The following is a 12,452-nucleotide window of genomic DNA, read 5'->3' as shown; positions in this document are numbered from 1 at the left end:
TGTATCAATAAAATTAGGTAGAAGAAATACCTGAAATCCATGACTTCAACCTGAAACTAATCTTAAGATTATAAAATGAGGTCCATGGAGGTCCATGTGTTCTGATGTTCTGATGCATTTAGAGGCAGATTTTCAAGAGGTAGATTTCAATTGAAGATAATCACTCCTGAGAAAAAAGACCAGAGAAGAAGAGAGCATATGTATTTGTTTTTCAATTTTGTTCCATGTCAGGATTTGCATTTTCTTTCCAAAATACAATGCATTTTTAACTTGCAAACTTTTACTTCCCTACTTTTATTTTTGTGTTAACAGGTCTTAAGCTACTTTATTTCCTTCTCATATTAGCTAATTCATAGTCCTTTATATTAGGAGCTTCCCCTCAATTTTAATACTTCAGTTTTATTCATGTGATGGATTCATAACCTGTAGTGTTGAGCATATTTTTTTTCTGACATGTGAATGTGTTAGAGCCCTAGATTTGCATTGGTGTTATTGTTGAGTGATTAAGTATTGATAAAGAAGTAAATCATACTTCCTTTACCACATTTCGCTGGATGCTTCATTCCAATGAAATCAATAATTAATAAAATACTCATTAAAAAGAGCATTACATTCATTGCCTGTTGTAAAATAAATATTTGAAGAAAGTAATTAGAAGAGACATCTTCCATTGCATTCTGGGAGATCATATCTTGCTTCTCCTGGCAACTTTTTATCCCCTTGAGTCTTGGGAAGGTCTGTTTTCTCTCATTGCTGCATAGAGAGGTTAGAATGGAAGTATCTCATTTGGCAAATTACCCTGAAGTTGGAGCATTTAATCATGGTTCTTATCAGACCAGGCATGGACTCTGAAGTCTCTGGAAACAGCAACTCTCAAACAGCTGCTATCTCACGGCAGTCACCACCCCTACACTGCCACCTGTGCCCAGTCTCACTAGAGGAAGCTTTCAAAGTTCTCAGCCAGCAATATATCTTTCAGCTCTGTGAATGTCACAAGGCTATTATGGATGGGGATGAACCAGCTCACCCCAGAAATCAGATGGAGTGTATCTGCCATGATGCTCTGTCCAACTCTGTGCTAACCTGACCATCACTTTCCCATGCTGTGCACCATGTGCTTAATGGGGCTGGGCCAGTCTAACATGGGAGAGATGTTAGTCAAGTGTTTTTATTCCCCATGAATCCATCTGTTCATGAATGCTGGATTTGGCCTGCTATATCTGGTATGGGCACTGCTGACTCTCATGGCCACAGGAGTTCCTTGCTATCCAGGTATGTTCTACCTTCCAGGACTCTAGTTACTCTGAACTTCCCAGAGCTCTATGCCAAGCCATAACTTTGTGCCAACACCTTTTTTCCCTGTCTCCTCCTCCTCTGGAAAATCCTGAGCCAAATGTAACTTGGGAAACTTTTCAACACTGCCACTGGGTTTAGTCCATAATTTCTTTTACTATGGCAAACATATCTCCACGATATAAACCTAGAGAATCAGCCTGAGGGGACTGGGAGAAAAATTTGACATAGTGAGCAAGGAACAGATTTTAGCTAGAAATCCATGTTCTGAGAGAAAATCTTTCTTCATCTTTCCCTTCAATGGTTTTGGACTTGACCTGTGCCTCTCCCATGGGGCCAAAATTCTATGAGCACAATGAACAGATCTTTCTCAGTTTTACATGCCAATAATTGATGACATTAATCTTCAATCTTCCAGCATCTCTTTCATTAAATAAGAGTTCTGTTCTCATAGTTTATATTAGAAAGATATAAAATATACTACAGCAATCTAGAAAAAAATGAAGAAATTCACTCTCTGGCTAGTAAAGTGTCTATTGAACTAACATTTTAGTACTTACAAAATGTGGAACATATACAAATCAAGCTTCAAGTAAAACATGTATCTGAAGAAGATTGGCATAGTTCTTTACATTTTATTTCATTGTGGCCATGCATATTGCAGCAATGATGGTGTCCTTGTGATGGGTGAAACCCGGGACCCAGGTTTTTGCCACGTGCATCTAAAGATGGCAACTGGCAGAGAGCAAATGGAGTCCGGATTATGCTTGGAGAACAGCAGGAAGCATTTACAATTGGCTGCATGATAATCAGTTCAGCCCCCTAGCGCGTGGACAGATATACTTTACATGTATGCTCAAGCAAGTGATCACTTGTCCTTTAACAGGATTGGATGGACATATCTGGTTACAATTGCTTATGCATGAGACTGCTTATATATTGAGGGTGTAATTTGAATAAAGCGGAAGCTGCTTCATGAACCTCTGAAGTGTACGTGTCTGTCGTCCTGCTGGTTGGGCCAAAAAGAGCGAGAAGCCGCAGCGAGCCACTTGGAGAAAGCCGGGCAAAGAAGTCGCGGTGTTCTATAAGTGGGGGTCCAGACTGGGATCAAATGAGGATCGAACTGGGAGTTGGTGAGCGATCAGATAAATACAAGACAGTTTCGCTAGCATAATTAACAAGAAGGTTTCCCTATTTGAGGAAACAGTTACCTTAAGGTTTTAACTGAAGGTCCCCTAGAGAGGGAATATTAATGGAAGATTCTCCTAGAGAGAGAATATATTGAAAGGCCCTCCCAAGAGACAGCAAACAAATATGTGTAAGTTGCTAATTATGTTACCTTTCCTTGTTTGGTTTCTGTTTGTTGTTGTGTTGTGATATTTGTTCGTTTCTGTCTGACTTCCAAAAAACCAAAATCTCAAAAACAGTTAAGAGAAGGGGAATAGATATTAGAAACTGTAGAAAAAGAACAGTCAAGTTGAGCTTCTGAAAGATAAAGTAGATGTTCAGACCTCTGTGCCTCCCCCAGAGCAGTATTAACTCCAGATATGGGAATACAGCCAATACCTACTTCGGCTCTCAGCCCATTACCTAAAGGAACAGTGGGACTAGTTCTGGGGAAGAGTTCTTCTGCTTTAAAAGGATTAAATATTGTCCCTGGAATTATAGACCCTGATTTTACAGGAGAAATAAAAATCCTTACTTCTTCACCAAGAGGTGTAGCAATAATAGCTCAGGGCGATCGCATAGCACAATTGTTGGTCTTACCCAGTTGCTATGATCAATATCCATAAAAAATATTATTAAGGAAAATAAAGGGTTAGGTTCTACTGGCCAAAATATGGTCATGCTAACATGGGGTTTAAAAGATAGGCCTATGACAAAGTTAGTGATAGAAGGAAAAAGTTTTGAGGGCTTAGTAGATACTGGGGCTGACAAAAGTATTATCAAAATTACAGAATGGCCAAAAGCCTGGCCACTTCAACAGGCAGATCAGACTTTAAGAGGATTGGGTATAGCTTCCACCCCTAACAAGAGTGCAGCCATATTAACATGGAAGGATAAAAAGGTCATAGTGGTGTCATCCAATCTTATGTCCTTGAATATCTCCTGGTAAGCTTATGAGGGAGAGATATTATGGAACAGATGGATTTACATCTCACATCCAAGATCCCATATGGTAATCCAAAAGCTAATCGAATGATGTTAGCCCAAGGACACATATGGGGAAAATGTCTTGGGAAAAATAGTCAAGGACCTACTTCACCCATTTTAGTTACTCCAAAACAAGATAGAAAGGGATTGGATTTTCATTAGGGGCCACTGAAGCAATTAAAATAATATGGAAATCTGATAAACCTGTCTGGGTCCCTCAGTGGCCCCTCTCAAAAGACAAATTAGAAGCAGCCCAGCAATTGGTTAATGAACAACTAGAGGCCGGAACATGAAATCATCCACCTCTCCTTTCAGCACACCAATATTTATAATAAAAAAGAAATCAGGAAAATGGAGGCTCTTACATGACCTAAGAGCAGTAAATTCTATAATGGAGCCCATGGGACCTATTCAATTAGGATTACCTACTTTATCGACTGTCCCAGTTAATTGGCCTTCCATTGTAATTGACATAAAAGATTGTTTCTTTTCCATTACATTACACCCTTCAGACACCAAAAGGTTTGCATTTACTGTGCCCTTACTTAATAAAGCTCTCCTAATAAAAAATATGAATGGATAGTCTGCCCACAAGGCATGGCCAATAGCCCTACCATGTGTCAAATATATGTAGGCAAGGCTATTGAACCTATATGCCTAGAAAACCCTCAACATTTAATCTATCATTATATGGATGATATTTTGCTATCTCATAAGGAAAAACCTGTCTTAGAGCAATGTTAGAATTCCTTACTAAAGTCACTTGAAAGATGCTTACATATTGCCATTAATAAAGTACAAATCACAGACACCAAAAACTTCCTGGGATCTATCATAAATCAAACTATGGTTAAAACTGCAAAAATTACCATTCAAGTGGATGAGCTTAGAACTTTAAATGATTTTCAAAAACTCTTGGGTGATATTAATTGAATCAGACTTACCTTCATTTACCCACCTCAAGTTTGGGCCCCCTGTTTGATATTCTTAAAGGTGATTCTGACCCTCTTTCTAAGCGAGTGCTTAGCCCTAAGGCTTGAACAGCTCTCAAGATTGTTGAAACAGCTATGGAAAAGGCTCATCTTGATCATATTGACCTAACTAAGCCTTTATCATTCATTGTCTTGGCCACAAATAAGTTACCCACAGGAGTGTTTTGGCAAAAGGGTCCTATTGTATGGGTTCACATGAATTGTGCCCATAACAAGGTCTTAGCCTTGTTTATTGAATCTGTGGCAGAATTAATCCTTAAGGCATTAATAGTATCCCTTTCCACCTTTGGATCACATCCCTCAACTATCACTACTCCATATACTGCTGATCAGATACAATATCTTATTAATAATTCAAATTCATGGGCTGTAGCCTTTACTAGTACTTCTGCTGTGTTTGACAATCATTTGCCATCTGATCCTCTTCTCCAATTTTGGAGTCAACATCCTATAATTTTTCCTAAAGTCACCCAAAAAGAACCTTTTACAGGAGCTACCCTTATATTTACTGATGGATCAAAAAATGGTATGGGTGCTATTACTATAGATAATATTATAGAAACATTGTTGTTTAATACTCTATCTGCACAACAAACAGAACTATTAGTAGCTATGGAAGTATTCAAAACCCACCATGAGCCTTTTAAATTATTCTCTGATAGCAAATATGTTGTTAATGCTGTTCAAAATTTAGAATTAACTGTCTGATTTCCCTCACCTCCACTATTACTAAATATTTGCAAAGTTTACAAAAACGTATTTGGGACAGAAAAAAATCCTTTTTTTATTGGGCATGTTCAGGCTCATACTGGCCTTCCAGGTCCTTTAAGTTTACACAATGATTTAACAGACATGGCCACCAGAAACCCACACATCTTTAATATGCTTGAAAATGCAAAAACTTTTCATTCCAAATTTCACATAAATGTTTCCACTCTATGCACACGCTATAAAATTACTAAGGGAACAACTCAGGACATAGTCATGTCTTGTGCTGAATGTGTTACATTTATTCCTAACCTCTCGTTAGGAGTAAATCCAAAAGGGCTTCAGCCCAAGCATATTTGGCAAATGAATGTAACTCATTATTCAGAATTTGGAAAACTACAATTCATTCATGTGTCTATTGATACCTTTTCAGGATTTACTATGGCCTCTGCTCTTACTGGAGAAAAAAACCAAAGATGTAATAACACACTGTTTACACTCTTTCTCCATCCTAGGAGTTCCCAAACAAATTAAAACAGATAATGGTCCTGGATATACGTCCCAGGCCTTTAAACAATTTTGTACCACCTTTGGTATTCAACATGTCACAGGAATTCCGTATAATCCTACTGGACAAAGCATTGTTGAGCGTGCCCATTTAACACTGAAAAACATGCTTTATAAACAAAAAGGGGGAATAGGGGCATCATACAGATCCCCAAAAGACAAATTATCTGTTGTCTTGTTCACTTTAAATTTTTTAAATCTTGATTCTGAGGGCTGATCAGCTGCTGACCGTCATTCAGAGCCTAATAAAAAGCATCTACCTCAAGTGCTCTGGAAGGACATTCTATCAGGACAATGGAAAGGCCCAGATCTGGTATTAATCTGGACCCAAGGGTCTGTTTGTTTTCCCACAGGATGCACAATCGCCAATTTGGGTGCCGGAGAGATTGGTCAAGGCCTCAACAGAGACCCAAAAACAGGAAGAAGATGAGGAGGCTTTTCCTGCTAATGGTGCTGGTGAATTCTCGCCAAATTAGTGGAGAGACTCACGTGAACTATGGGGGATAGTGAAGATGTGGCCCTATCCTGTACTCCTTACCAACTCCTCTATTCTATATCCTTCTATTTTTACAACATTTGGCCACATTTCTACAGTCTGCTGTTCTATGGGGAAAAGAATGGTTTGGGTTCTTGTCCAGGGGAGGTCTCTTGTGTGTTGTCTCTGTCCTGTGCATATACAAAATGCATATACATTTGCACAGAAAAACAGCCATTATTTACCAAGCTCTCATTGCAACTGATGCTGGCCCATTCCCCCAAGTCTGGTTAAATATGCTGGACCAGTAGCCAATGACAGGTAAGATTCATGAGGAGCTCATACCAACCTAAGACAGGAAATGAGGGCTAGAACCTCATTGTCCAATGACAGGTAAGGATGTTGCTCTGCCGTGGACAACCTAAGACAAGCATGGTCCCTTTTATAAACAGGGGGAGATGTGGTGGACAAAACCTGGGGCCCAGGGTTACACCACATGCATCTAAAGATGGCGATTGGCAGAGAGCAAATGGAGTCCTGATTATGCTTGGAGAATGGCAGGAAGCGTTTACAATTGGCTGCATGATAATCAGTTCAGCCGCCTAATGCGTGGACAGATATACTTTACATGTATGCTCAAGCAAGTGATCACTTGACATTTAACAGGATTGGATGGACATATCTGGTTACAATTGCTCATGCATGAGACTGCTTATATATTGAGGGTGTTATTTGAATAAAGCAGAAGGTGCTTCATGAACCTCTGAAGTGTACATGTCTTTCGTCCCACTGGTTGGGCCGAAAAGAGTGAGAAGCCACAGCGAGCCACTTGGAGCAAGCTGGGCAAAGAAGCCGTGGTTTTCCATAGTCCTATTATTTGCATTGACACTTGCTACAAAATCTATCTTCCAGGTTCTTCCCAGTGATGTTAATAGGGTTCTCTTTTTCATTAAGTTTCTCCTCAAAAATTTTCTAAATAATCTGTATAAACTACCAAATTTTATACAGAAACCCTTCTTTCTTTTGAATTTCTCTTTATATATAACTTGCTTTAGAGAACAAATCCACCCCCCTTTTTTTGTGCTATATTGTCTTTGTAACTGGAGGTTAAAATCAAACCATATTTTTATATGATTTCATTTTATTCCTCCTGAAGCTCAAAGGCATATGAATTATAACCTTTCAAATTTTCAGTATAATACTCCTATTTCTAAGTGCTTTTAAATTCTAAAATATAGCTCAGAAATGATAAGTGAAAAAATAGCAGAGAAAATACAAGACTTAGAAATTGTAACTCTTCCTATTCAGTTCTTCAATGTTCATATCTCAGTACTTCCATGAAAAACAAAGCATCAACACCAAGTTGATTTATAATTTTATACAATTGATTATATTTACTTACAATTACAGGAAAAGTCTGTTTTATTATATAAATAGTTGCCATTTTGATGTGTTTGCTAAAATGTGTCATTTGATCAAATTGATTTCATGGGTTTCTCAATTTGTTTCCATTACTCTTCTCAGTTATATAACTGTCAATAACTTCTCTGTAAATTGTTTTTAATTTCATGCATTTTTATGTTCCCTTTTATGAATTATAGGCCAGGCAGACTTGCAAAAATTAGTCATAACATTAATAGGATGTTTGACAAAATTCCCTCAAAAATAAAACTATTATCAATCTCAATATATTATATTGGGTATATGAATTAAGATAAGAAAAACACTTTGAGTGATATATATAGCTATATTTGAAATATTCAAAAAGGATTCTTGTTGCTACTTATTATTGTTGCAAACTGTAGCAAGATGCACTGGCCACTTAAAATATTTGAATACAATTTCATTGATATACTCTTCCTTTACTATTCCACCTCATTGTTACTCAAGAGGATTTCTTGGACCTGTAATATTGGCATAACCAGAAAACATTATACATATTCTAAAACCCAAATCCCATGCAAGGACGTTTGAATTAGTCTTCCTATGAGCAACATATCCAATTCATATTGGTGATCATAAAAATTAGGAAGCAATCTTCTAACTCATTTGAATATAACTATCTACTTTGAGAAATATGAAAAATTTATTTTATAAAATTTAATTATAACCCCCAAATATATATTCTTATGTTTACTTTTATTTTACATTTTATTTCGCAAAAGTGTAGCATATACACATTTTTTTTTTTTTTTTACTTAGGTCATCTCCTTTCTTTAGAGTAATATATTAGGCAAAAATGCTTACTTTAAAAAGTATCTTCTTTAATAATTGACATACCTCAATTTGTGAGAGCCAGTTTTCCTGACTTTCATTGTGTCAAATTACAAACACTCTCAAAGATCACATGACCAATGTGCCATTTATACACTTATTCTTATTTCAGTATCCATTGAGATACAGGGATGTGCCCATTGATTTTTCTCAAGAGGAATGGCAATGCCTGAAGAGAACTGTATTTGTAGACTATGTTGATCCTGAAGAAATGTCAGGGAATTTGAGGATAGACAATGATGGCTGAAAATATTTAGAATCTCTTTTCATTGAAATGGGCTTTCAGAACCAACAGCCTTCTGCAGTCAGTGCCAACAAAGTCTTTGCTCTCCATGTTTGAATATTTTGAATATTTTGGAAGATTTTCATCATAGCCCTTTCAGCATGGTGCATGTTCTAATCTGGAGTTTTGCAATGTGATGCTGTGTTCCTCATGCCATCAGCAGGCTCTTATATCATCCACTGGCTTTTAGTCAGCATCCTCCTTGTGGCTGCTAAGAGGACTGTTGGGAATTTTCCACAGGGCCTTGGGCCAGGCTGGCACTTGGCTGGTCAAGAGAAAGAACACATGTGTGAACACAGATAGGCCAGTCAATTCTGCACCTTCAAATGAGTTGAGGTGACCCTGGATTTCTCAGCAGGTAAATTTCTGAGTGCTGCTTAGCTGTAAGACCACAGCCAAGGAGATGTGGCCTTCCAGGTGTAGTGAGTACAGAATATCTCTCCTGGCATGTCAGCACCATCATATCCTCTGTCAAACATCCTGAGTGAATGAGTCCCATTACTCCATATAAGCCTTCAGAAGATGCAAACACTTTCACCTAGAAGACACACTTCTCAGGTTCCAGCTGTCAACTGGATGAATTTTTTTGGAAAAAAGGAGCAACAAGCAAGATTGGGTGTGAAGTGTCCCAATTTAAAAATGCTTAAGAAACCATGCTCACTGCATGCTCATATGCCAGGAGCTCTCACCAGCCATGATTCAGTGTGGTTGTTAGGGCCCTAGGCTATTTTACTGAATAGGATTTCTGAGTATGCCCAGTCCTGGAGGATTTGTTTCAGAAGGAAATAGCGATTGAGCCAATGCTCAGCTTGGTGATCCATGTGTTCCCAAGCACAGCTCCACCCAACCAGGCCCACTGAAACTGGTGGCAGAAAATTGCCTGCTGTCAGGATGCCCAGTGGGGCCAAGTTAGTGCAGTGACACCTAGCAGACCTGAAGTTTAGTGTGAGCTGTCAGGCTTCAGAGGAGATTCTTGTCCTATCTAGTCCTGGAGGGACACATGGAACATGGGGCTGTGTTTTCCTGGCTGAAGAGGTTAGAATCACATTTTGGGAAACCAGAGCTCCCTGGCACTCACTCGTTTCTTCTTTCCTCTAATCATCACACTAAGTTGGTGCTTGTTTTCACTCTTGGTCTGAAGCAGCCAGGAGCGGAAACTTCTGTGGTTGCCATGGGAACAGTGATGCCATCATGCTGTCAGACATTTTCTCTGTGACTTCAGGCATAATCTGCAATGCAGGCACCAGGACACAGGAGCCACTCCTCAAACATCATGTTGCTCAGGCCATGGAAAAACCCACTGGGGAGAGAAACCCTCTGTTCTCCAAGGAGAGCATGGAATCCCCAAGTCATTCACAACTGACCTATGCGAAACCTGCCTCTTCCACCTGGATAGAGGAGCTCTCCCATTTTTGTTCACATATAACATGAGTACTGGTAACAAAGTGAGGCATTGTCCTAAGTGTAACTGAATGCAACTGAATCATTGAGAGTACAGGGATATGAATTTCAACACTTCTTTCACTGTAGCAAATCTTGAGTGTAAAAGTTACAAACATACTGAGAGGAAGATTTAAATTAGATGAAGAATGTTTCCATTCTTCCAGGAAATATGAGTCCTGGTAACCCAGACCCTGAGAGCCATCACCACTTGCCTTTACCTGTTTATATTTCCTGAAAATGTCTGGCTAAGTTGATGAGATATTTCCTCATTGAAGGAAACTGGCGTTTCCCAGAAGAAACACCTTCCTCTACCTCACCCCTACCTAAGATGATAGGCAATCCAAAACCAGCACTGGCTTCTGTATTTTGCACAGCACCCTGTTGGTTAGAATATTCCAAAGTAAAATGCCAAAAGGAAAAAAAAAATTTAAAAATCAAGAAAGGTGTCAGTACTTTGTGAATGTAATGGCTAAGGATGCAATGGTGAATGATCTCCAAAATCTCCTTTCATACTAACAACCTGAACATATTCTCATAGCCACAAACTCTTGCCTGTCCTCTTGCCCTGTCCTCCATGGATCACTCATATAATATTGTGCTCAGGAAATGGCTACAACCAGTTTCCTCCTTAAGTAAAGACGGGATAATTCTTTCACTCAGGACACACTCCTAGTCCGAGGGGGTTCAGATGCAAAAAAGTTTACTTTTAAGATTGTTGTGAAAAGGAGAATTAAGAATTCCTTAGTCTGTGATTGGATTTTCTAGGTATCATTTTCTGCATAGAATTTCACAGATGCAGAACCTGAGGGGATCAATTCATGTACCTTTAAGGAGCTGTTCCTGTGTTGACAATGTAGCCCATCTGGTAGGGCGCTGGCTTTGGAAGCAGAAAGGCAGGGTTTCAAATCCCTAGCTCCAAGGGAGTGGAAGAATTGAAGAGAAAACACTTGTGAGTGTGCAAACCTCCTATCCTCTCAACGTTTTTCTCCTTCTCCTCTCTTATTCAATGGAATCAACACTGTTCAACAGCTACCAATTTCACCTGCAAGCAATTTCCATTGACTCCTTTCAGTTGGGAGCTGCACTCAAAGGGAGCAGAGCATCCCCAGTCACCTGCATTGTTTAAGAGTACTTTCTTCATATCTTTCAACTTTCCTTAGTTCAGATGTTACATCTCAGTAATGAATACGCTATGACCATCTTTCTGCAGCAAATTCTTCTGATAGGCAATGTGCACCGGCTTGCAGTGGCATGAAATTCAAAATCACACCACACTGGCCCTTGCCAACTTTGAGGCTTCTTGGACACACTCTCAGAAACCAATGAAGGAAACTTCCACACCAGAGCACTTTGCATGTGAACCACATGGTGAACTGGAAAACCAACAAGGGAAGACAAAAGACAGCCGCCCCTGGCCCTGATATCTAGTCAGTTAAATTTTGTATTGGCTTGCTTATGACTTGAGGAAAAATGGTACGATTTGGGCCTGAATCATTGTTAGTTTGTCCTGATCGCATTCAGGAGAAAGGGGGAATTTATCACCTACTCTCCCACTATCATTGGAGCTCCAGTGTCAAAAGGAACAAAGCACCTGTAGAGACTGTTGTTAATTTTGATGATGTCTTCAAGAAATGCACTGTAGAAGTGGGAAAAGCATATCTTTTTCTCATGTTTACCACGGGACTGAGGTTTATTGGATTATGCTTTGCAGGGAAAGGGAAGAAAAAATCCATTCATTGGAGGAACTTACACCGAAAGGAGGAAACCAGAGACATTAGGCATGTAGCAGGTTGGTGGTGGGTAGAAGAAAGTCAAGAAATAAAAAGCATTTGAAAATTTGCAAATGCCTGTGGTACAGGATCTCTGCTCATTCAGTATGATCCCACATTTGGATATTCTTGAACCACTCCTGTTTTAATATTCAGTTTTGGTCTTTGCTTTTGCCTTTTAGCAGAGCTGTTTCTGTTTACCTTTGTGATGTGATGCAGTCTTTATTTTGAGATCTATGTGCAGTGCTGCATATTCCAAATTCAACTCATTTAAATTGAGGTTCATGTGCATAAGTGCTGTGTTTTAAAGAAAGCTTTTTTTCCTGGTTCTTGGGCAATAAAAACTATGAATCAGCATATATATAATCTCAGCTGTCCATTGAGAGCACCAAGAAAGAGCTGTGAGTTTGCCAGGGCTTTGAGGTCCTTGCAAGGGGATTTAGGGTCTGTAATGATGGTTGCTTACAGAATAAATTGGCAAGTAGTACATCCTG

Source organism: Sciurus vulgaris, assembly GCF_902686455.1.
Source record: "Sciurus vulgaris genome assembly, chromosome: 13".
NCBI lineage: Eukaryota > Metazoa > Chordata > Mammalia > Rodentia > Sciuridae > Sciurus > Sciurus vulgaris.
This window is presented reverse-complemented; position numbering follows the sequence as displayed.